The following is a 6,138-nucleotide window of genomic DNA, read 5'->3' on the forward strand; positions in this document are numbered from 1 at the left end:
GGCGGTGGTCTCAGCAGCTCCTGCTGCACAGCCACAAAAACCCATCTGACATCTCTCCAGTTTTAACTTTAGCTCAGAGTCAGTTACAGAATTGGGATTTGTGCATACTCACGTTATTGGCTCCATGTACGTCAGAAATAACATTATGACCATGCAGACAAGTCATTAAGTCCAACAATTCTCCTTTACTTTCTGTCTGTTATTTATTTACAAAACATATATTTTTAAAGAATGAGATTTGGCATCATATGAACATACACTATCATATGTTTGATCAAAGCTTATTAGACACTAACACCAATATGTGTTTTGAAATATTTTTGTGCAATGGAGGCATTAGCAGCTGTTCATGTTGATTCTCTGCTGTCTAATGATAATCATCCCACAGACTTCATCTTTATTTGGTCACCTGTGTGACCCATCTGCTCTGTTTAGTCCTCTACTCTGACAAAACCAGTGGCATTGCAATTATATGGACCTGTATCACTCTGACAAATATAGCTGAAATTTACTCGTGTTAAAAATATTACTGTGAGGAAGAGGAAATATAAACAGATATACAGATGGTCTAATTGCTTCAGTCTTCTTTCCTCCTGAAGATAAACTTTACAACTGGTGATATAACAGTCTGATGTCAACCAATATGCCATGGGAATGGGTCTAAGTGCTTGAAGCATGATAATGAACTCCTCTAATATCTTACAAGTGCAGTCAGTGTTCCAGAGCACTTTCCCAAATAGGAGAGTAGTTGGTGAAATATGTTAGGAACATGTGTCCCTTGAAATTCAACTGTACCTCTTAAAAACAAAGAGTCTAGAATCACGAAGGGAAAATACAGTAAGAAGTACAAAGCTGGAACCATTTGCCAACTGGAAATAGCACAAAGGGAGTATCAGCCTTTGTTTGTCTGCCTGGGTCACTGCTTCCTGCAGTGAAATACAGCAGCTATTTACATCTGTCATCATTTTAAAAACATATTGAACTACCAAATAGTCTTGAGGTAATGTATGATGATTTCCCTCTTCTGTAACAATTGGCTTTGAACATCTGTCATATAGTTATTAAAACATCCTAGCAACATATTAGAAATTAACCATGCACAGAAATAACTCCGCAAGTTGATAAATTATTTTTTCTTTCTGAATTAGCAATTAAATTAGTAACAAAAAACTTTTCAGCAGTGCAACAGTTCAGGTTGGAATAGAGATAGTTTTCTTCATAACAGCTTGTAAAGTGCCATAGTTTGTAATTGTGACCAAAACAGTGTTGATAACACACCAATGTTTTGGCTACTACTGAACAGCATGAAGGCCTTTTCTGTTATCTTCACCCACAGGTTTTCTCACTTTTCCCTTCCAACTCTCTCCACCATCCTGGTGGAGGAGAGTGAGTGAGCGGCTGTGTGGGGCTGAGCTGTCTACTGGGTGGGTTAACCCACAAGATAGAGTTTTTATTCCATTCCTCTTGCCAAACTGAGTCAACACTGACTCATGTTTTCAGCTGTCTTAGAATGTTTGATAATGCTGAGCAAACAAATGAATATGTAATCAAGGAGTGCCATGAAGGAGTCCTTGAAAGAGGCTGGAATGCTTCACCTAATTCCTGCTACATTTTAAGTCAGATCTAAAACAGATTCATAAACCATGCCTCAGAGCTTTCAGTAAATGTCAGCTGATGCTTCTATTTTGCTTATATTAATGAAATATCTCACAAAGCTAAAAAATGCATCTAGTTGTTAAACTACACAAAGAAATATCTAAGTCAGATGGGTGAAAAGGTTCCTCTGCCAGTATCTGATGGCCCATCAATAAGTGCTGCTCCTTAAGAGGGTTAAGAAAGCAATATACATCCTCTGCTGAAAAAGATCAGACTTGAAAATCACTTTAAACAGACAGGAGTTGATGTCATGCTGGCTTCCCAAATCCTACTGAATCTTACAGATACCAAACAAAAGCAAGGACATAAGTTGGTGGTATTTTGTTTTTGCTTTTGTTTTTTTAATGTTATTTCCTCCATTTGACATGACTTCTAAGTCATGGAAGTAGAAGAGTGAATGGTGAGTCCCACACCTGCTCTGTGCAGTCTGATTCCCCTTGCAGGATGAGTAACACAATTGAAAGTAGCTCAGGGAACAGGAGAGTCATGGATTTGGGATGAGAAATGGTCTCAGGAACTCGAGCAGAAAGGTTTGGGCTTTTCTCTCTCATCACTGGGACACCTTCATGATAGGTCTTCCAAGAGACAGTTCCAGGGACATTTCAGAAACAACAGGGAACATGGCTCCATCTGAGTATTTTTGGTGTTGGGTTTTGTTTGTTTGTTTGTTTGTTTGGATGGTCTTTTTTTGAGCTGTAATTCCTTCTTCCTTGGCCTCATTTCAGTAAGGATGGAGGCTTGTGCACAGAATATCACCCTGTAGGAAGGACACGCTCCCAGATGTAGAAACTGCCACTGCAGACACCCTTAACCCAAGGAACACCTGAGATAGTGGCCTCCCACCAAATGAACACATATTCAAACAAATGGAGAACAAAATAATCGTCTACACATAAAGTTCATCCTTTGAGCTCTTGTGCAGCTCTAAATAGACATGGAAGCTAAATACAGACTTTTCCATACATGTCTCTCTCTGACACTTCCTATTCCCTGAGATCTACTCCATCTGCTACGAAACCCTGTGGAGAACAACCTCCACCCCCAGGCTGGAGATGAGATCCAGCTAAATTAGCACTGTGACCTCCCCAGTGGAACAGGGCACGCAGCATGGGGAGGGCAGTGCTAAAAGGCACAAATGCCTTTTTGTTTGGGGATCTAGTATACAGGGAAAAAACACAGGTTCTGTAGGGTAATGTGGCAGAAGCTAGCCTGGAATGTGGTCAGTTCTGGTCAACTGCCTTCCAGATCCTTTTCAGTCCTCCAGGTACTCCCCCTTCCTCCACTTACAGGATCTGTTTATTTCAAAGCAATTTATTATTTGTGTTTTCTTTGTTCCATCCAATTACAAATACTTCCTAAACAGAATAAAAAATTGCCAGATTGCACTTAGCTGGAAAAAAAAAGATTTGCTGGATTGTCCCCAGACTCAGAGCAGAGCGATAGCATAAACTCCTCAGTGATTCCATATCCTTCCTGTCAGCAGGCTGGGGAAGCACTCTGGAGCAACTCCTGTTACAGCAGCTACAGTAGTTTCAAGCTTATCTTTAGGCAGAAGCCTTCTTTACAATTTTTTCTTTCTCCTTTTATTTGTACTTGCCAAAACTCCTGTGATATTGTTACCAGGGCTTTGCAGCTCTCCCCAGGGGCAGAGGCTAACACAGCCAAAGTCATTCTGTGCTGGTTGAACAGCCAATTGTTCACACTGGAGGTATTTTTAACCCTCACTAATAAGAGCCAAAAGCATTTCAAAACGGGAAAAAACACTTGAAAGCTTGTTATTTTCTGCAAAACACTTTACACAGAAAAACAGATTTTGTTAATACCGGTTTTCCCAAGTGTCTCAATTACCTGAAAGCACTGCTTAGTTTAAATGCTACAAGCAAATATAAGAGAGAAATAAACAGTGCAAGCTGTCAAATCTAAAATTGAGAAATCTTATTATAACTTATGTATAGCTCACCCAGTCCCTAATGCTTCAGCCTGGGGAAGGAACATCTGGACACCAGGAACACATGAAATGCTATACTTTTTCTTGACTTTTACCAGTTCCCAGCTTGTTCACAGCCCTGAACACAGCCACAGCAAGCGGATTCAGGCAAGGAACACTTGGTATGTACATAAGAGTGTGTGTAAGCAAACTGAGGCTGGTGTTTTACATGATGCTGTAAAAAGGGAGACCTCCACCTCCCTCTGAGCACGAGTGGCTCCGATCACATACCGTGACCACAAGCACTACCCACTGATTTGCACCTGGCTCCCCTGGCAGTACTTTTTGCAAAGGTTCAAGTCAAGGATTGGACCCTCTTCCCTGTCAAGCCTTAATAAAGCCATTACTGACCTCTGTGATGACCACACACTGCTACAATGAATTGCTGCCTCCTGCAAGAATTCTTTAACATATTCACAACACCATGGACAAAGGTTGTCAAAGGACAGCACGTTAAGCCATTGCATCAATTTACTTCAGTTTTACTTCACATAGAACGTCCAAGATATTGGGTCAGTAACCAGAGGTGAGACCTTCCACCAACATGGGAAAGCACTCCAGCCACAGGCAGAGAATACAGTTCTACAATAGAAGTCAATCCAATACTTTAGATGAAATGAAAGTAGAATATGCGTAATAAGAACATGGGACTTTCTATGCAAGCAAAAGAGTAATTTTCTTACAGCAGCCAGATATTGCTTACTTCTTGACTTGTATAATTCCATTTAATTAGCAAAGAGAGTAGGTGTTATAAAACAGACCTAGTATTCCATTAACATACGCTTGAAAAAACAGCCACAAATCATCTGCAAGTAATTAGGCATTCTTGTTGTTCTCTAGTCACAAAGCTAGCACACCTTAGAGAAGGAGGAAGCTAATGATCAGCATAGTATGCATTTTTGAGAAAAAAAAACAAACACTGCTTTTCTTTTTAACCAAGAAGATATTTTCATTATTCATTTTAAATGTTACAGATTGAATCAATTTTCCTTTCTGGATATAAATTCAATCTCACCCAAAGTCTAAGCAGGGTGATTTTATCAGACTGATAAAAACAGTGGAGCTCTGGAGCCTTCTATGGGGAGGATTCCAAAGCCTTTGAAGATCCAAAGTCTGTCACTTTGACACAGGTTGTTAATCTAAGCCTTCAGGCTATAGGATGAAACACCCTGGCAAACTAATTTTCTGAGCTTCTGTCATGGTCTTGTTTTAATCACACTCTTGCCCAGCCACTGCAGTTCTGAGGAGTGGCATGAGGCCAGCCTGCTTCCCAGATCTGATGAGCAAGTACCCATTCACAGTCCAAGGGGCAGGGTGTCAACTGCCAATATTACTCTTTGGAATTCATAGCAATTCCACATTTTCATTTGTTCAGCAGAGTTAATCTAATCATAATGTGCCTCATTATTAGCTTTTATTACAGCAGTTATCAAGGAGGTATGATAGCATGGGATAGAAAAGTTCATATTTTAGACAAGCACAGTTTTTCCAACATGCTGAAATTTGCTTTCTCTCCTGGTTTTGATAAATGTACATCACATCTCATCTCTGCATGGCATTTGGCTCTTGCATGGAACTTGCTGCATTACTTACATACTCATACAGAACATACAGTACAAGCAGTGTTCTGTTTATGCTGTTATAAAATATAAAGTAAAAACAACTACATATGTCATAGGTAGAAGTAAAACTATCAATCATAAGCAAATCTCCTGCTGAATATTTATAAAGACCAATTTGGGTTTAGAAAGTGTTTTACATTAGTAATAACAGGGTCAATAACTTTCCTATATATATTCAGTATAAGCAAAATGCTCCCTAAGAAAAGGACCAGCAAAACTTTGTGTGGGCTGCTCAAATCCTGTGTAAAACCTAGTTTCAGGAATTAAGAGTTGGAAGGAGTGGGTGTCACAGTGAGCCTCTGCTAAGGGTGAGAGTAGCTCTGTCTATGCACCACGGAGCATTTGCTGCAGCCTGGACAGGCACATTAGATCATCCTCCCCTTCCCCTCAGTGCCCACCCATGACAATGAGGTCACGTAAACAGAGGCTTCCGTGCCAGCTAGATGAGGCAGATCAGCACAGGCTACTTATTCTGGCAGCCCTGCCACATGCTGGAGGCTGTGATGCTGGGTCTTGGCTGCTTGGTTCTCACCAGGCTGGCAGCACTGGCACATACACAGAGCTGTAATTATGCCTTTGCTTGTGCCTCTCTGGCAATGTGCTATCTCCCCGTCCTGGACATGGGATATTCTACGGCTCTACCCAGCCTCAGGCATGGGAACCAGCTCATTTTCAGTGCCATGATGAGAGAGCAAGAAGCATGGCTCTGGCCCACATCCCCCTCATTTTGAATCAGATCACCTGCTCATGGTGGGAATTTCTGCTACATGATCCAACCCAGAATGAATAAAACTACACAATTTCTGTAATCTAGGTACCATCTCACAGCTGTATCCTCAGAGAACACAGAGTATATAAATAGTACAGTGACTC

This window comes from Cinclus cinclus, chromosome 15 (assembly GCF_963662255.1).
Source record: "Cinclus cinclus chromosome 15, bCinCin1.1, whole genome shotgun sequence".
In the NCBI taxonomy this organism is placed as follows: domain Eukaryota; kingdom Metazoa; phylum Chordata; class Aves; order Passeriformes; family Cinclidae; genus Cinclus; species Cinclus cinclus.